General features: G+C 36.3%; 1 protein-coding gene across 2 annotated transcripts in view; it reads right to left on the bottom strand.

Annotated features, from left to right (window-relative positions):
- LOC133529564 (alpha-2 adrenergic receptor) overlaps nucleotides 1-21832 on the bottom strand; it is an 876629-nt gene that overhangs the window by 673220 nt on the left and 181577 nt on the right. The window lies entirely within an intron of this gene.

Below are 21832 nucleotides of genomic sequence, written 5' to 3'. Positions count from 1 at the left end.
TAAGATGCCGTTAGAAAGTCCAATTCCTTCTCTTTCTCAAACTACCGCTCTATTTATTTCCATTTCTTTGTTTCCTCTCTTAAGTTCTTGAGTGTCTTTTGTACATAAACAGATTACCGTTTTGAACAGACATGCGCTCAAGAACCCATATTAACCCGGTTACTCTACTCGGCACAGTACAATTATCGCTCTTGTAAAAATACTGCAGATATGGTTTGTATCACGGTGTTATCATTCTTGGATTTCGGTAATGCTTTCAACACGGGTGACTTCGACATCTTAGTAGGCATATTGCGTTCTCTTAATGTATCTCCTGTGACAGTGAACTAGTTTCATAGTTATTAAGTAGGGCGTCAACAGAGGTGGATTGCTCTTAATCTTCATTGTGCCTGCACAGGACGGGGCAGCGTGTTGTCTCCTGTTTTATTTCCTTACTTTATATACTCTAACACGTTATATTTCCTTCTTCTACCACTTTAAACATACTGTCAAGGCTCTTTTACTCATCTACCATAGACTATCTGCACCATGAACATGAACACTAATTCAGAAAGCATTTTGATTTGGACTTTCACGTTACGGTCTCAAGGTAAATCCACTGAAATTTAAGTTATAGTGATAGGTACCTAGGTCAAAGTGTTCTGCCAAGACTGATTTTAGTACTCTACCTGCCATTATTTTTAACGGTACCTATTTAGATTTCCTCCTCTCCCCAGGTCTCTTAAATCTCGCTGTTTCTCTATCATGGATACCTCAGATGAGCGAGTTTAGAAGGATTTTTTTTGATATAAAAGCATCACTCCGCAGAGTTCGAAACATTACGCCACTAAGATTGCATTAGCTCAATCCCTCTTACTTACTATATTAGTTTATGCTGACACTTGCTACTTAGACCTTTGGAAGACCAACTCAATATGTTTAACCCTCTGCGGCTGATGTGCGGTATATCAGACACCACCAAATAAACTTCTTGTTGCTATGTCGGCCTACGGCGCGATAAAGTTCTGTCTCGCTCATTACCTTCCTTAAATGACTCGCGGCATCGGACAGTGACGCCTGAGCGGCGTCACGGTGCACACACCGGGAGATACGAGCTACGGGTGTCCCACAGACGTGAGTACAGCAATAAGTCCTGGGTCTGACATACCTCACTTCATAAAATTATGTTCTTGTTCATAGTGTCTATCAGACGTCACCACATAAAAATATTAATGTTAGTATAGTGTCTGTCACACGTCACCTCAGAAAAATATTAATGTTTCTATAGTGTCTGAGATACCTAACCACATAAATAATTATATTTCAAGATGGCTGATCGAGGAAGACCATTCAAACGAAACTACAATGAGTCTCCAGTTATCGCTAATGATCAACAAATTCCACCCGAGTTTCAACCAAATAAGAATAGAGAACCAGGGAGCTCTTTGTATGGGTTTACTAAAGACTTCAACTTACGGCCATATGTGCCGAAAAACATAAGGCTGTGATTTTGATTTCTTCTTACTTCTTAGATCTGGCTGGTACTAACGCTTATGTGCTGTAAAAGGGATGCTTAGGTGCTCTAAATTACGGAGAGGTGAATTTTTGTTGTCGTTAGCAAGATTATCAGTACTCCCGAGCTTAAAACAACGGGTATATAATGACAGACTATCGAGAGAACTACGCTTAACAATTAAAAGAGTTTTCGGAAATTATTTGCCCAATCCTCCCCCTCGACCAGCACCAGATCCATCTGGACGCACCATATGCCCTGCTAGACTCAAGATGCAGACAAGATTTGCCTGTTGTATGTGCAACAAAGCAATATGTTTTCAATGTTTGGACCACATATACGTTGATTGTAAAATAAATCTCTGAAATAAGTGCCAACTTCAACACTGATTTGTCTCTTATTCTGTCTTTAGATTTTCTCAATTTTTGTTCTAGGTATAAATACAATGTTAAAAAGACGGAAAATTATTTAATTTACTAGAAGTTGTTGCTTGTTAAATTTTTTTTTAATTTTTTGTGAGGCTAAGTACAAATTACAAGAGAGTGTGGTCTCAATAAAGTTTATGATATATTTCTTATGTTTTATATTTTAAAACACATTTTACAATTTAATTTATTAATTAGTTAATGAAATTAATGTTTTATAAAACAATAGCTACCATTTTGTCATTAGTTTATTTTTAATGAATTATCGAAAATGACGTCTGATAGACTCCACATCAGTAGAATCTCTCTAAAAAAGTCACCACAGTTGCAGAGGGTTAAGCAATTCCAGCAACTCTCTATTAAGTATATAGTTGCTTTTTAAATTAGATCATGTCTTCGTAGTGACCATGTTCTCACTACGTAGAAATCCACTACCGACGTGAATTATCATTGGTTTATCGTTCTCCATTTTTGTATGTAAATCGTAGCACTTACTTAGCGGGGTTTTAGCGTGGCATTGTTGGTTGGCCGTGTTTAACTGTTGTATTATTATTCTTTTTCTCAAACATAATTACCCGTTAAGCACACTAAATAGGTTTTAGTGATGTATTTGCTACATGAATCGCAATAAAAGTCTAACACAAACGGTTAAAGAACGTTAGTCATGTTTAAGCATAGTAACTGTTTTTTTGTGTAGTATCTAATAAAAAAAATTGTACTTGATAAAACATATTAATAGTTTTTCCAAGTAAATGTGTTTTAGCTATGTATAACGTAAAAGATTAATTAAAATAAAAAACTGGCTAAGCGCTTTTATATTACTTATAGAAGAATAATGTAGGTTTGCGATTTTATAGTATTGAGAAGTAACAAATTATAATGCAGTTAGCGTGTTAGGTCGAGTCTGTATCTCCGTAACTACAACAGATAAAAATATGATTCCAAGACCAGTCGATAGAGAATTCTTTTCTCTTTTAGAATATTTGTCCAAATGAAAACTGGTATTATGCAGCTTTGAGCGGTTTTAGAGATAGGACGGCAGACCTATATCTCAAAACCTATATCAAATTCTCAATAGGGTAGCAAATTGCATAAAATAAACACCAAGTCCATTGTGGAATAATTAAACTCAATACAAAATTTTCTCTTTAATGTTTTCAGACTGCAACAATAATATGAAAGTGAAATCGAAATGGTTTAATCTGTGGCGAGCTCGGTCGGCTGAGCAGGTTTTCATCAGAAATGCGCGCTCGAGCGGAGATGGGTTTCTGTCTTTTGCGATGTTAAATAAAAAAATAATTACCGATTTTTAGATTCTTATTATTTTTCTATACATATACTATTATTTTTGTACTACGTCGGTGGCAAACAAGCATACGGCCCGCCTGATGGTAAGCAGTCTCCGTAGCCTAAGTACGCCTGCAACTCCAGAGGCGTTAATTGCGCGTTAGCGACCCTAACAACCCTCCCTCCCCGCAGGAACACAACACTATGGGTAGGTATTTAAAGGCCATTTGCGCCAACCACAATTGACTGACTGATCAACGATATTCAGAAGTTTTTTTTTTTTTATTTATTAAAAAACTGATCGGCGATTGGCTCTAGTCACACCTGACGGAAAGTGAAGACAGGGCCTAAGATGGAGCTCACCGATTCAGTAGTAGCCTATTCACTCTTGCTTTAAAGAGACCGAGGTCATATTTATCAGGGAATACAGAGGGCGGGAGCGCATTCCATTCTTTAGCCGTCCGTAACAAAAAAGAGGAGGTTAACTATACAAATTCCGATACAATAAAATCCAGCGAATATTTTAACAGTGACAGACGGTTTGGCTCAACCGATCCTAAGAAACTTACACGCACATTGATGCGTATACACCTTGGGCTGGTAAAACCCGACAGATTTTAACCACTCATTCCTGAGGTCAAAATGTTATATGAAAAAATATTAGGTTTATATGAGGTGAAATGTTAAATGTTAAAAATGTTATATGTGTTTTGGTCAAACTGCGCAAAACAATTGCGTTATTTCTTTTTAAATCTTGGAGAAAAAAAAACATTACAACAAATAAGTAAAGTTTTCTTTTATAAATTTGAATTGCAAGTGTTCTGGAAAACAATGTCTGTCAGTAGGTACGCCTAAACCAAGTAACAAAGTGGCAGTGACGCAGCTAAAAGGCGTTTTTCACTAATTATAAAAAGAAATATTTACAAGAACTGTCATTATCTCAAAACTAAGACTGATTTCAGAAAACTTTGTATGAGCTTTTAGTCTCTAAATGCGGTCAAAAATGCACCATTAAAATTTGTAGGGTTTTACCAACCCACGGTGTATAGATCTGTTGGTCGTACATGGACACTAACGGCCCGATTCGAAGAATGAGATACGATAACGATAAGTTCTGGTTTAGATAAGTACTCATTCAGATATCGTTTTTATGTCGTATAATTGACAGAAGCAGCTTGATTCAGGCAACCAATGTCACTTGGACGTTAGAAATATCGTAGATAGATCTTATTGGGATCACAGCGGAATAGAAATACACGTCAATTTTGACATGTCGTTTAGTTATATAGGTATCTTTTAAAAATCTTTCCAAGATCTTAAACGTGTCTTAATCATTCTTCGAATCAGGCCGTAAATCCATTTTCGTACTATGGAGTGTCTACCGTGTGCTTTTACTGAGCTATGTCAACAAGGGTTAAACATATTCAGTCCAAAAACCTTTGTTTCAAGCAACCCCCTTCCAGAAGCTAATCCCTCCCAAACCCCCAAAGACCCAATTTAATTAGGAATTTTTGGCTGTAGATTTTGAAAGTCAATAAAGGAGCCCTTTGTAGTTTAAAAACACTTGGGCCATAATTTCCTGGAAAAGGAATTGTTTTTTTCATCACTTTTGCTTTTGCCCTCTCATGGGGATATCGCTTGAAGGCTGTTTTGCTTAAGTGAATGAGATTTGAGTTTAAATATTATCTTCATTAACCAACGTAACTTATTTTTACAGAAGAAATAAAATAGGTAACAAATTCTTGAAAAATAGGTAACAATTCAAAATTATATTTTAATATGAAAATGTGAAAATGTGAAATTTTGACATCAAAATATTAACATACATATTACATTTACAGGTTTTTAAAGGGTCGGCAACGCGCATGTAACACCTCTGGAGTTGCAGGCGTCCATAGGCTACGGCGACTGCTTACTATCGGGCGGGCCGTATGCTTGTTTGCCACCGACGTGGTATTATTAAAATCCAATCCTACAAGTATTAAATAAATTATAAATATTAAAATCATTTATTTCAGACAACATTGAAATACATATAACATTTACATTTGCAATTAAAATAATTGAAAATTAAACAATATATAAAATTAGGTATAACACATAAATATTAATGACTAGATATTATCATTAAATTGACTGAGCATTTGATAATTGATAAAATATAAAATTACTTGAAGAAAATTAAAATTAAAAATTATAAAATTAAAAATAATAATTTTATGTTTAGATACATCAGACAGTATACATTTTAATATATTTGCTTTACTACCTAGAAATTACAGTAATTACAACAAGGTAGAAAATCAAAAACATAAAAACAATCTTTCAAGCTTTTTTACCAACTTTTTGGCAACATTTTACATGTAAATGTTTTTTAATTAAAGTAGGAGAGATTTTTTTCTGACGCGAAAATGATTTCTTTTATAGGGTAGGTCGTCTAAGTTGGCCATGACCAACTTTCCATACAAAGGCCAAAAACTTTCGCAGCATTTTGTTTTTCCTTTTACTTATTCCTAATCAGCACACGATACCAAATATGCCTTTAAACGGATCCCACTATTTCCCCACAATTTGTTTCCATGCAGGTAATTGGTAGAACTACAAATAACAATTTGTATCCCCTGGTGCATACAACAATTTTCGATGAGGAAGTTGAAACAAACCATTTAAGAAATTATAACTCTGTACTCACTGCACATAAACGCTAATACAGCAGAAAGAAAAACAATAAAATACCTCGAGCATCGATAACAAATGGACATCCCGAAAAGCGTTATTAGAAAAACGAAAACGCCGTTGTAACGAAACACGGAGGAAGTTGGGATGCCCGCTGAGAACAGTTAATTGAGTGCCGAATAACTTTTTATACTGTTTCATGTTTAACTATTCGAACCAATATAGGAGAGGAACCAAATGGTGAAAACTGGACAAGTGCGAGTCGAACTCGCCCACCGAGAGTTCCCTACAAGTTTATAGATACACATTTATTATAAAAAGTATTAAAAAATGTACAAAAAGATTTGATCCAAATTTTTAAATTTTCAGACCCTGTGCTTTTAGTATAAGACGATATTATGTAGGTACGTGCCAAATTTTATAGTTCTAGATCAACAGAAACATCCTATAAATTTTGATTTCCTTGAGAGTGGCGAAATATACGCCTTTTGCGGCATAGACGGCCGTACCTTTTTTTACGTCAACATAGAAGTTTGATTTTTTTCACAGCTTCAATAGACTGTAAACCTGAGTATGTAGTTTTAATTTCAACTCGAGTCCTCCACGCGTTCCCGAGATAAAGGGTCTTGACAGACAAAGATACAGACGGACAACAAAGTGAAGTGATTTTGAGTTACGAAACCTTAAAAACGTACTTTTTTGAGCAAACAAGTCACAAAGCATGATATTAGTTCGGGTGCAGAGTTCTTATAGAAAAAACGAAAACGATAGCAGCGCTTAATGTGGCCAAAATTGGTGAAGTTGACGGCTGTTTTTAAGTCAAACACTACAGGTACTGTCTCATGTAGAATGTGAACTATATGAAAGAGATATGAAATAGCAAAACGGTGCTTTTTTGAATTATTATAATCAAATTATGACAAACACATCTCATTGTCTGCAAAACGACATCGTTTTTACGTCATCCGCTAACCCCTTAGTAAAACTTTGAACCCTAATAATGATACTTTTAACGTTTCTCTTGTCAGTAAACCATCAATTTGGCAACTTTACTATTCAATTTCTTTTGTATTGTATACCTATAAAAGATATGGTCAGTTCTGGTCTGATTTTGAGATGCCCCGACCAAAATACATAGATTACAAACGAAGAGAGAAATTTCCAATCAATGTTGCAAATTTATTCTCGAATGAGATTTTTCAATAGACCAAAGCCTTTTATCACAGCCTAAAAATTGCACAAAAACTAAACTGCAATCTTCCATAAAGACCTATTTCAACTCCGACCGTCCTATCAGTCCAACATTAAAGCGTTTTTCCGAGCTTGAACCAGTCGAAAATAAACAGTCGGAGAAAAACGCCCAATGGCCGGTGCGAAACGAACCTCAGTCGGACGACCTTAGCTGGTGCATGCTGTTTTGCAGCGCTAATTGAAATCCGCCGTGAGAAACGTCCAGTCTGACGTGGGGGAACTTACAAGACAATAGCGGACTACGGAAAAAAGAACGGCAAACGAAAAATAGAATGACGTACTTATACCATGCAGTACGAGTAAGTAGGACTGTTTATCTATGGTAAACCAATGATCTAATGCTCCTCATCATAACTTTGCGATTCTAGTATTTTTCTTTAAGCAAATAAAACAGAAAATATTTATATTTTTAGTGTCACTTAACAACCAGGTTGTGTTGTAACTAGGTACATAATAATTATAATCCTAACTGGTTTCACAGGAATTACGTTTCGCAAACGCTTTGAGTGTAAAGTGCCGACTCGCCGATATTTTTTTTAAATAATCTCTTCTTCCTCGCGTTGTCCCGGCATTTGCCACGGCTCATGGGAGCCTGGGGTCCGCTTGACAACTAATCCCAAGATTTGGCATAGGCACTAGTTTTTACGAAAGCGACTGCCATCAGACCTTCCAACCCAGAGGATAAACTAGGCCTTGTTGGGATTAGTCCGGTTTCCTCACGATGTTTTCCTTCACCGAAAAGCGACTGGTAAATCAAATAATATTTCGTACATAAGTTCTGAAAAACTCATTGGTACGAGCCGGGGTTTGAACCCGCGACCTCCGGATTGCAAGTCGCACGCTCTTACCGCTAGGCCACCAGCGCTTCTAATTTTTTTAAATAATCTACCTACACTAAATAGAAAATATGTGCCTTCTATCAACTAACATGATTCCTTCGTTTCCCACTGTGAATCCTTTCCACATTGATTTAAAAAGTAAAATTATTGTGACACTTACGGTGGAAACGTTCTGCGGCGAGTTACAAATCAGTTTTTTCGATTGTAGATATAGGTTTTAAGCATTGACATATACCTATCTAAGGACGAGCCTTACGGTCACTAAGAATAGTGCTAGTTCAATGGTGTCACTCACGAATTCGAGCCAATCGAGCGCGTGATGCGAACTCATCAACCAATCGCGTTGTGGCGTTAGACTGCACGATTGGCTCGAACTCGTGTGCGTGACACCGCTGTACTGGCCCCATTCTCATTGCCCGTAAGGCCCGTCCATAGATATTATATATGTCAATGGTTTTAAGGAGTTGCAAGATTCCAGAAGGTACAGTAACTACAAGACTGGATGCAAGTATGCTCATTTGTCAGTGACGGTGCATAAACAAGATCTTAAGCGTATTTATATCCGTGAAAGTCCCATATGGACGAAGACCATCTGGACATCCTAGGTACCACCTGAGGGACGATATGCAAAAAAACCTTACTGAACTCAGCGCCGTCGATTAGACAAAACGGCTTTGGACAGTGAGGCGTGGCAGTCTTTGGTGACAACATAAACTTTGGGTCGTCGCGACACAACAGTAAGTAAATATATCTATCCGCTAAAGTATTTTACTCACGCCATCCTGTCAGAGGAAGCGGACTGTTTTTTTCCTTGAATGGCGCTGAACGACAAAAAGCGAGCGCCGGCGGCGGCGGAATGAAGCGCTGGTTGGCACACTGTAATTACTACTGTGCCACGATAAGTAGACAAATGTATGCACGACTTTACCAATATATTGTAACTGAGATAAATTAAATTATTGAAATCAAAATAAGATACAGACAAACCTAGGCCTCGCCATTACGCTCTCATTATACAACGACGTTCTGAAATAATATGAATTTTGACATGAATATTTTAGTTTTCGTCTATAAATTGTATCACAAAAATAAAAGAGCGAGTAGAAGTTTCAAATAAAATACACTCGCTCTATTTTCAGCAAACAAAACTAGTACCAGACATAGAGAATAAGAGGCCTTTTCATCTGTGCGAGATGTTTTAAGCAGCATCCTGGTAACGATACTTGCGTTCGTGGCTGCATAGCCTTGCGAGAGAGGATCCCACGTCCACACACGCGGCAGGTGTATGCTTCCCCAGGTGGGCGAGGGTTGGAGGCCTGTTCGTGGCGCCTCATGCGTTTCTCTTTTATAAAGGTAAATCAAGCATCGTCGTGTTTGAATTGACCAACATGAATAGCACGACGCCATACGGGTCGGTCTTCGGCCAGTTTTTGCCATTGGTTACATGAGATATTAAAAGCAACCATATTACACTTGATGCAATCTTTGAAGCGCAGCATTGGCCGCCCGACCAGTCTTTTTGCGTCTGCAACCTCCCCTAGCGGAATTTGACGTGGCAACCGAGTCCGTTCTATTCGATACACATGCCCAAGTCACCTCAGTCGTCTCTTCTTTAGTATGACTGTGATACTATGGAGTTTCATGTTATTTATAGCTCAGTTTCATTGGTCGATAGGGCCCGCGTGCAGGGTCCATAAAGCCCGTATTCGGGGAACTGTTTTACTAAATTAAACTTACCGACTGCGGGGAGTCCGCATGCATCGACCGAACTATCAACCTATGAGTTTCATTAGTAGTTATACTGCCTGCGGGGAGCCCCCGCACGCTTTATACCGAGTTATTGACCAATGAAACTGAGCCATTATATATTCATTGTTTTAAAATGAGAGCGTAACTTCGATTGTATAGGAGCAAGTTTTTGGCGGCGGGTTCGTATGATTCTTAACTGTCTATGTCTGCCATAGACATAAATTAAAATTAGAATTGGATTAAATTACGACAAATAGAATGCTTGCCAGTTTTTTAGGCGACATGCCAATATAAGTCTGATTTAAATTGCTGACATTTAATAAGATTTATATCTAGGTATAAACTGTTCATTTTAAGCCCGTAATTTGTTATTTCCTCTACCAATAAAATTGAACTTTATATTGATGTATAAAAATAAATAATCTTAATATTAAAGCAAATTTACGACCTACACAATGAGCTATTTGCTACCAATGCAACTAAGCTACCGAAGTATCGCTCAAATGCGATAAATCTTCAATCATATCCCTCTAGCTTATGCTTTTACAAATGGAACTTTTACTGTAAAGTAACTTTTTTAATGGTAAGTGGCTACCGCAACCTAGGGTCGCTTTCATCTTCAACTAAGTAATATCAAAATCCCGCGCTCGTGAGGATGGGCCGAGTTAACCGTAAAGCAGGGGTGGCCAACAGGTCGATCGCCGATCGACCGGTCGATCACGACGGTTAGTCCAGTCGATCGTGGCAAGGCAAAAAATATAAATACGTAGACCAGTTTCATTTAAGGTTTGAAGAAGTATGAAATTCGCAGATCGCACAGGGTTTTGTTAGTAAACAGGAGATCTTGGGTTTAATCAAGTTGGCCACCCCTGCCGTAAAGGATCTAAATTTGCCCTTAAAGAAAAACTACCCCCTTGTGACACCGGTATAATTGTATTCACCCATTAGTCTGCGGCGTTTGATCACAATCAGACATGACCTACGCGTATTTACAATTTTTAATTAAAAATATATAACTAACTGGTCCGGTATTAGAATATTCCCTTCAATTTAAATTAAAAAAAATTGGGGACAATCTCACACAGTAAGCTTAATAAGCCTTGTGTTGGGGGTACAGCGATATATATAACATAGTTATAATTAATAATTATATACTAATATATCAATTTAGGTTTGTAGTTCATCTTTAGCTTTATTTTCGTATAGCTAGTTATATTTAAAGTTATCAGTGCTGCCATGTGTGAATTAATTGAATGAAATAATAAATAAATAAATAAATAAATATTATAGGACATTATTACACAAATTGACTAAGTCCCACAGTAAGCTCAATAAGGCTTGTGTTGAGGGTACTTAGACAACGATATATATAATATATAAATATTTATAAATACTTAAATACACAGAAAACACCCATGACTCAGGAACAAATATCCATGCTCATCACACGAATAAATGCCCTTACCAGGATTTGAACCCGGGACCATCAGCTTCGTAGGCAGGGTCACTACCCACTAGGCCAAACCGGTCGTCAAACGTGTGTTATGCGTAGATATGTCTGCACGTGGGTACTTCAAGACGCTTGCATGTACCTTCTTACTATATACCTACATAAAAACATTCATAACTCAGGAACAACCTTATCAGTAGTCGAATCCGAGAGCTCCTGCTTCGTAGGCAAGGTCACTACCAGGTAGGCTAGGATGCCATTAATCCTATATCTGAACTTCAACTGGCCAGATCATTTAGATCACACGCAGGGGATACAGAATAAACTACAACTTATGCGGACATACAGGGTGTGATTTATGCGGGCCGGAGGTGTTTAAATCACTACGTTTTCGGGCGGAGGCTGATTCTGATTTGTGTGTCCAGATTCGTCCTGACGAACGCGAAGTTGAATCTCGAAACAGTGCGAATTTTAATTATTTAGTGGTAAACGGTCCGACTGAATGTCTAGCGACCTACACCAAGGAGGAGTTTTGGAGGTGCGTGTCAAGTTCGCGCTTGGAACATCCGTTCCGAAAAACATCGAAGCCATGTGTGTTTTTAGTTTTTAAGATTTATTTCATAGTAGGTATGTATGCTTGTTTTATGGGCCAGTAGTTAGCCTGAAAATAAAGATTTTCTATTTCAATACCTTCTCAAATTAATAGTTAAAACAGAAAATGAGATGGATTCTAATTTAACAATTTGTTATGGTTTTGATACAATCTTGACGATCGTTTTTGTGATTGACGTGCATCTGATACACAAATTTCACTTCATTTTGTGTGCTTCATTTTGATTTGCACTTCATTATTTTCTTCCTCGCGTTGTTCTGGCATTTTTACCACAGCTCTGGGTAGCCTAGGATCTGCTTGGTCACGAATCCTAAGAACTGGTGTAGGCACTAGATTTTACAAAAGCGACTGCCATCTTCCGACCTTCCGACCTAGAGAATAAACTAGGCCTAATTGAGATTAGTCCGGTTTCCTCACGATGTTTTTTCCTTCGCCGAACTACGACTGATAAATATCGAATGATATCAATCAATCAATCAATCAATCAAAACTTTATTGATAAAATATAGTTATTTTACATGTCAACTCATTATATCTATTTAATCGCACATTATTATTTTATAGATGAAAACATTATTTACACAAATATAATTATTTCAAAGTTCATTATCATTACGGGTCAAATTATTTTAAATTATTTTAAGAAGAATTAATAAGATTTATATAATATTCAAATATAATTATAATTTTTAATGAACAAAATATTTTTTTTAAGTGTAACTTATTTCTATCACATGCAATTAATTATTTTTTTTTTTGTTTTAAGTTTAAAATAACTAAATAAATAGTTTACTAAATAACAATCTTACACTACTTAACAGCTATTATTCTTCGTATTTACATTGGTCTTGTTCATATTTCGTGCATAAGTTCCGAAAAACTCATTGGTACGAGCCGGGGTTTGAACCCGCGACCTCCGGATTGCAAGTCGCAGCCGGCCACCAGCGCGTACCTTGACTCATATTGTAAGTAAGTAAATAAATATTATTTATTGCACCAACAATTATACATTTTACATACATGTAAAACTACAAATAAATTATCATGTTATTAATGTTATGTATGCGCTAATCATAGTGAACTATCTCCAAGGTCATATCAAAATAAGATCAAAACCGTTACAAATTGTTGAATCTGAATCGGGCTCTTGGCTTCGCGGACGTAGGGCGCTCCTGTGGGAATTTAAAATTTCCTGGTAAGGGTAGTTTTTTCGCTGTATATTAAATTGGCTACGAGCGATGGTTATTTTTATACTTTCTGTAGGTGTTTGCCGTTTCCGTATTATTTATGAAGTGTTATTTATAGTGTTGTTTTTCTCGTCAAAACTTCTCAGGAAATAAAACGAGCAAAAAATATAAATCAAACATAAAATGGTCGTACACAGTGAAATTATTATTTGCCGATAGGTTTAAGTAGAAAATAATGTGGTAAAGATTGCAGGAAACAGTTGGATTTATTAATTGTTGGTCCCGGGTTCGAATCGTGGATAAAATTATTTACTTGTGTGTTTATCATAGATATTTGCTATGGATATTTTCTATGTAGGTATATTATAAGTAGACTTATAAATAAGTGTTTATTTAGTGACCTGCAATAATTTATGGGGTGTATATATAGGTCATACTGATTGTGAGCAACTTTTACTATAGGACCAACCCCGAAATCGCGAATAAAAAATCGGATGTCTGACCTTGTCATTTTCTAATGGGAGAGTAACTTATTTTTAACTTTAGGTCTACAAGAAATCCTTTACTGTCCATGCCGTTAAGTTATGGAACGAGATTCCGGTGTCCGTGAGGCAATCCCAATCTGTAGCATCACTCAAGGAGAAGCTTAAAAAATTGTGGCTTTCCGATAGTTTGGTTACGACTTCCTAGTTCCATTGAGTACTTCTACTTTTTTAATTTCCTTTACTTTTCTGGTTCGAATTCATATCTATTTATATTATATATTGAATATTTATTTATATATATATATATATATATATATATATGTATGCATTAATTTATGGTTATTTTTCTATCTATGTATATTTGTATCAATGTGTATTCAAAACGTGCATTTCATTAATTTCAGTGATTGTACACTTTTGTTTGTGTTTGTCATTCATTCACCGTTACTTCTGTTTTACTCATTTCCTCAAAGGTTAACTGGAAGAGATCCCATACAGGGATAAGTTCGCCTTTGTTGTATTTAATTTACTCTGTAACTGTGTTTTTCGTGTTTTTATTTCTATGTACAATAAAGTATATACATACATACATACATACAAGAGATCTATAAATAGTTTAATAATTTAATTCTTATTGAGCTTATAGTAGAACTAGGTCGATCTGTGTGAAATTGTCCTAAAATTTTTATTTAGGGCCCGATTCGACGAATAATTAAGACACGTTTAAGAACTTGGAAAGATCTTTAAAATATGGATAGCTAAATGACATGTCAAAATTGTCGTTTATTTAGATTCCGCTGCTATCCCAATAATATCTATCTACGATATTTCTAACGTTAAAGTAACATTGGTTGCCCAAATCGAGCTGCTTCTATCAATTATACGACATACAAACGATATCTAAATGAGAACTTATCTAAACCAGAACTTATCCTTATCATTTCATTCTTCGAATCGGGCCGTTATTTATTTAAAGCGTTTCGTTTGAGCTTCTTTCGGGTGTCATGATGATTTTTTTTTATGACATTATTACACAAATTGACTATCATTGCGAAAACGATGAAACGATTGATTTATTGCAGAAACAATTTCCAGATGTCAACTGGCCACTAAGATTATGCGATTTAACGCCGTGTGACTTCTTTCTTTGGAGTTTAGTGAAATCTCGGTTTATGCGAATAAACCAGAAACAATTCCTGAGCGCAAAGCTGAGATCCACGTTATCAGTAACATAGCCAAATCTTTGTTAAAAAGTCTCTATGACTTTAGCATACAACATTAGCATAACTTGGGTGTATTTTAGGCTAAATCAATATGTTTAAGATTATCTCTAATTAATCATTTCTACCATATTACACACTAACTAACATTATAAATGCGAAAATAACTGTCTGTCTGTGTGTCTTTTACCTCTTCACGCTTAAACCACTGAACCAATTTAGATGAAAATTGGTAATGAAATAATTTACGACCCGAGAAAGGACAGGAGATTGTTATAGTATTTTATGCAACAGTTGTATAAGAAGGGTCAAAAAAGGCGAGTGGCGTGAGTTACAATGTGAGCCGGAGCCGAAGGCGTAGGCGAACATTGTAAAGGAATACGCCACGAGAATTTTTTGACCTACTTATACAACGTTGCATACAATATTTTTCCTACGAGTCAACAAAAATAAATCTTAATTTAGGTAAACAAATTACAGCAAAAGTATATAGCCAAGACGCGCGAGCATACCTTGTTACGCGCCCGGCCCGCCCCGGGCCGCGGCCGGCCGGTCGGCGACACCTCCTCGTAACTCATGAGGCCCTGGTACTTGCTACTTGCTAAATTAATTTTTTGAACAGTTTTTTCTCAATTTTGGCCACCGTAGCCTACGGAGACTAACAAGCAACGCTAAGCGGTCTTCGTAGTCTATGGGTGTTGCTATATTACGGGTGTCACATGCGTATTTTTACTATGCAACCAAATGAATATTTTGTAAGTTGGCAGCAATGCACTTAGTTTAAAACTGTATTCGTTTTGGTTTTGTTAGGTACCAGCCATTAATCGCAGTAACATTATAGGTTATAAAAGCACAAGAGCTTTTATGAGGAATAGACAATATAGACTTTTCTTGAAATCTTTTATGTATGTTCTTATATTCGTGTTAATGAATGCATAAATGACAGATAACAGTAGAGGAGTAGGAAAATCATCATTACATTATCATCATCCCACGCAAATGAAGTTACAGGCAAAAGCTACTATGAAAGACACAATTTAGTCGAGAATTTGGGATCTAGTAACGTATTTTCGCATAGATTTCGACACAGCTCTCCGATAAGTCGCCGACGGGCAGTCATATCCGGCACGGTAATGACTCCACAGATTGCAACGCTAAGAAGATTACACATGTAACACTCTGCCATTTCAAATTATGCTTTATTACTAGCCAGATAAAATAGTGATTTCAATGGCAGGAAAGAGAAAATATTAAAAGCTGTCGATGTTAAAGCGGAAATTAAACGCACTAAAATTTACATAGATTTTTAAAATTTAAGACAAAGGAAGGAAATATAAGGATAAAGGATTTTGAAAGAAAAAAACAAAGTAAATACGTTATTTAACACCACAACACATTGGCGCTAAAATAAGATCCCCACTCAACATACTTCACAACTCACAACTTCTATAATAGAAAATCTTTAAGATCTTTTTGGATACCCACAATGCTACTACTTTTTCAATTGCAGAAACTATAGGTTCCTAAGTACTAAAATATGATGCCGGTTATATACATATTATGTACTTAAAAAAAAAATTAAACACATTAGAGCTGGGTCATCGCCTGTAGGACTGGCTTCGACCAGTATTTCCTGCGCAGAGGTGTCCAATCCATCCATAGTGTCCATCGCAAGCGTGATGGACACCTTTGGGTCGGTAGTGTTGCTTTGAGTATTTAGGTAGTTTTTTTTTTAAACATGTAGGTGGCAAACAACCATACGGTGCGCCTGACGTTAAGCTGTTACCGTAGCCTATGGACGCCTGCAACTCCAGAGGTGTTACATTCGCCGACCCTTTAAAAACCTGTACACAATTTTTTTTTGAGGGTATACAGGAGGCCCTGTATACCCTCAGGAAAAATCATTCCACAGCCGAAGCGTCCGCGGGAGGAAATTCCTAGATTGTATAGTTTAGTTTATATTTAGGTTTCTTATTATTTATTTGTAAGAGGAAACTTTCCAAGTATTTGTATTTCGTGAAACATGTAAGCCTTTACCGATAATCAAAAGTCGTCAACTCAAGTTTCATAGAATTAGATCTATCTTTACCACTAAAGTCACAAAAGGTTTTACTACTAAACTTAGGCAATAAACTCTAAAGTAATACGTTGTTTTAGTTTATGGTTCCCTTTTATGTCACTCGATGTATTAATTATCATCATCATCGTCATCATCATCATATGAGCCTTTTATCGCCCACTGCTGAGCATAATAGGCCTCTTTTCCAGTACGCCACTTATCCCGGTCCTGAGCCAATCTCAATGTGCCGAATGTCGTCCACCCAACGAGCCAACGGATGCCAGGCACTCCTTTCTTCTGAAAGCGGCGACGTATTAAGGAAATTAGTTACTAAAATTAGTCAAGAGTAGTCTAGGTTCCCTTAACGTTTAATTAAAACAGAAATAATATTTTGCTAATCCACGAAAAGATAACGTGCTAGTCAATCAGCAAACCCATTATACCTATTTGCGTATTTTCACAGCGCAATGAATGTTCCAACCATCGCAAAAATAAATACGCAAATAAATATAACAAACCACTACCAAAAGTACAAAACTCGATACGTGCACTGATTGACTAGCATGTTATCATTTAGCGTAATATTTTTGTTGTAATTAGTATGGATTTCCGAAAAGTAACGCCTGATTCTACTCATAACCTTACGTTTAGTATCAAGCTTTTGATAAGTAGTACATAAATATACCCTGCAAAATATAAATGTTCCGAGCAAAAACATATAATTTTAATAAATCTGGGTAAAATAATAAATCTTTGGAACATTTATACATAATTTAACACACGTCGATGTAACATTTTATAAATCCCAGCGAGGATTAAAATATGGAGTACCGCAAGGCTTAATCTTTGGTCCCGTGCAGTATGTTATTAAAAAAGTCTGCGCTAACTGGGAAGAGTATGCATAAGGCTAAGCCTTCCTTGTGAAGCTAAATTATGGTTGAGGTTTATGCCTACTAATATTATAAATGTTAAAGTAACTATGCATGTCTGTCTACCTGTTACCCCTTCACGCTAAAAGAGCTGTACCAATTTAGACGAAATTTGCCCTAGGAAGCATAGGTTTATGCCCACTAATATTATAAATGTTAAAGTAACTATGCATGTCTGTCTATCTGCTACCCCTTCACGCTAATAGAGCTGTACCAATTTAGACGAAATTTGCCCTAGGAAGCATATAAAATTGTGTTCATCCATGATTATTATCATTCTACGAAGACGAAGTCTCAGACGGAATCTAGTTTTTATATAAATTAATTACTTACATCGGAATATCAGCCTGGAGGCCGATTCTCATTAAACAATTCGGTAACTACTTTTGATATTGTTATGATAAGATGTTAACATGATTCAGTGTACTAATAAGTGCGAGCGAGATGCCTAATGACACAACTTCCCAGTGCGTTTCAAGCGTACCACCGTTAGCAATCGTCGGTCGTATCATATTTAACAGGAGCTTTTGATCAAGTAGTTAAATCAGAAGCGACTTAGATGGCTTTTAAATTTAATTACTATAATTTGTATTTATAACAAAAATATTGCCTACTTATGATAAAATTTTATATCAATCTGTGAAGACTTTAATAACATTATAAATAAATAAATAAATATTATAGGACATTATTACACAAATTGACTAAGTCCCACAGTAAGCTCAATAAGGCTTGTGTTGAGGGTACTTAGACAACGATACATATAATATATAAATATTTATAAATGGGTGCCGTTCAATTTTAATACAAACTTTTAGCATAATTTCATTTAACTACTATTGAAACTCATAATAAACATTATGTATAAAAACAAAACATATAAAGTTGTTAGTCATACTAATTTAATGACAGAATGCTCTATCATCATAAAAACATTCTTCATAACAATCCTTAGGAATAATTTTACTTGTTATAACATACATTTCGTATAATAATTAAAATATAGTACTAAATTTTAACGAATGGTGACATAGTGTTCTATGATAAATATACTTGGTGTCAATCAAACTATTAAATTATACAACAATCTACCTATTCAACTTTAAAGCTGGTCGCCGTTAGGTACGACGACGAGCGAAGCGAGGAGGAGTGTTAGGTAGAACTGCGACCATATGGGGAGAACCATATGTCTTGGAAATTGTATTTTTGCTTGTTCATTTTCACTAGGTGTTTATATGAAGTTTATCTGAATCCTTTAGGAACCACAAAGGTTCCAACTCACACTGGCCGCTGCTTTGCGGTAAAATGATATATGTCGACAGACGTAAAGTACGGATGTAGGTAAGTTTGACGCTTAGAAAAATCGATTATGTTCCATGCAAATATAATGTTTTATGTTTTTCTATTAATTAGTAATTCAGTGTTGTTAAACTTTCTGCAAACTCAATCAAATAAAGTTTATGAACGATTTCCCGTGGTTTGATTGTGAAACCACACCTTCAATATTATGCTGTTGGTTTTCATGAATAAAAAACGTTCTGAGTATAAAATAGTATACAAAGTGAACATTATACTGGTTGCCTGTTATGCAAATACATTACTATGCTACTAAACTATAATTACTTTCGAAATTATGCAATTCGTTTTTATTGTATTTGTTTTTATACCAAATCATAATTTCTGCATTTCAAAATTATGCAATTCAAATTATGCAAAATGAAATTTCGCAAATTGTTATTATTAAAAACATTACACACCCTTTATAAATACTTAAATAGATAGAAAACACCCATGACTCAGGAACAAATATCCATGCTCATCACACGAATAAATGCCCTTACCAGGATTTGAACCCGGGACCATCAGCTTCGTAGGCAGGGTCACTACCCACTAAGCCAAACAGGTTGTCAAATCAAATATTCAACCAAATTTCATCAAAACTAAATACCTAAGTATAAATTAAAATGTAAATTACATAGTCATTAATTTAATGCTATATTAATTACAAAATAACCATTTTCTCTCAAATAGATTCAGCTTATAATGTAACTAAATAGCAGGCATATTCTATTTTTAATGATAGGATACGAATTCGATCTGGATTAGATATCGATCGGATCTGCCAGTGTCCAAAGTGACGTTTTTGGTTGAAGAATTGTCACTGTCACTGTCACTGACAAATACGATGCCATATCTAATTCCAGATCGAATGTATCCCCTATAATTAAAATTAGAATACGCCTGTAGGCCACGATCGTTCTCTCCAAAAATTAATTTCATAATTTTCTTTAAGTAGATTAATTCAAGAAGTTTCTGTTTGTCCAAGATTGTCGATTTTGACGGTAATTAGATTTTCGGAATAAAATTAGGAGCGATATCCAATCTGTGCCATCAAATTAATAACTTTACATTTTCTGGCTTACATTTGTTATAAACTTATTTTATGGTAACCTTCAGGGAGCTTTGTGAATAATTTCAAGACCAATTATTGTATTGTCACTTATAATATAATTTGGTACAAATAAAAATAATTACCTTTTTTTACTACGTCGGTGGCAAACAAGCATACGGCCCGCCTGATGGTAAGCAGTCTCCGTAGCCTATGTACGCCTGCAACTCGAGAGGAGTTACATGCGCGTTGCCGAGCCTAACACTCCGCACCCTGGTTCGCACCCGCAGCTCTGGGAACCTTACTCACCGGCAGGAACACAACACTATGGGTAGGGTTTTTAAACATAATTGTCTATATTTCCATTTTAAAGGCTTATGGAGGATAACCGGACAAGCACCCGTACATAAGGAGATCCAATTTTAAAGATAAAATATCAACAATACAGGAAAATGACTCTTTTTACTGCCCCGGAAACCACAGTGTAGGAAAGTGCCCAGCCAGGTAAACTGATGATCTGATCCACACCGCAGAAAATCATTGATCACTACATACAACCAACCATTGTGATCTTTGGGACCTTGTCCAACAACGACTTGACTGCCGTCAAAGGAAATAAATATGGAGGGATGAAAGTCTTGTACCTACCACGAAAGGTTTTAGGTATGAACGTGGCCCTCCTTATCGCTATGTAAAAGGAAATGAAAACCAAGGAAAAGGATGGACTGCTTGCAGGATTTAACCACTGAAGTCATCTTTAAGAGCTTAGTCCTTTGTCGCAAACCTCGGCCAATGATCATATTTATACGGACTGACGTTTATCTGACATGGTTATTAGTTTGTAACATACATTTGACGTGGGTGGCTCTCCCCCGCAAAAATCGGCAAACTGTTTTGTACAGAAGTTGCGTCTCCAGTTGTTAAATCCTCCAAGATGGACTGTGTGAACGCCGATCATGAAAAAAAGCAGGTGTATGATGAGATAAAGAATGACAAAGAGGTATGGAAGAAAAGGGCAAGTGAATGATAATGATGACCTTGCTTATCGAAGTCACAATCTGACACAGAAAGGCTGAGTGGCACAAGAATCAAATTCCTTGAGCGGACGTGTCGCATGTGCTATGATGATGATGATGTTAATATCGGAAGAGCCTACAATGGTGGAGGTAAAGCACGTGACGTCACCTACAGAGCCTTGACTCTTATGGGCGCAAGTCAGACGCTGAAAATATCGTAGGATTTTTTCTCGAATATTGCTTCTATAGGCCAAGATCAAGTGGGGGGAGTGGGGTGGGACACATCTGCCGAATGCACCTGGAATCGAATTGACTACCGAATGGACACCGCATAGATAGATAGAGGAGAATAGAAGAGAAGAACATGTTGTGCCGGCCCCACATAACGCGGGATAAGGGCAGGAAGAAGAAGATAGTTATCGTCTTTATATATCCATTATGTATATTGTTATTGTAAATCAATACATATTTAAGCATTAAGGGATGATATTTCTAATGAATAAGAGAGAGAACCCCACCGCTTTTAACTTGGCCAGTGCCTCTGGAATCCCCACGCCTGCACCGCGTCCGATATTAAAATGATAAGTATTCCGCCGACCTTAATATAACCTTATTGGCCGCACCCGGATTTGGAGCCATCCCGAAAAAGGATCGTCGATTTTCGATATTACCAGTTTAATTAAGTTTACCGAGGACTCAGTTAATTTTTGATCTTAAGTTTATATAAAGTGACATCTGGGACGTGGTCCATTTTATTTTAATTTG

This window comes from Cydia pomonella, chromosome 21 (genome assembly GCF_033807575.1).
Source record: "Cydia pomonella isolate Wapato2018A chromosome 21, ilCydPomo1, whole genome shotgun sequence".
NCBI classification, from domain to species: domain Eukaryota; kingdom Metazoa; phylum Arthropoda; class Insecta; order Lepidoptera; family Tortricidae; genus Cydia; species Cydia pomonella.
The sequence above is the reverse complement of the archived record's forward strand: the minus strand, read 5'-3'. Positions and strand labels throughout refer to the sequence as shown.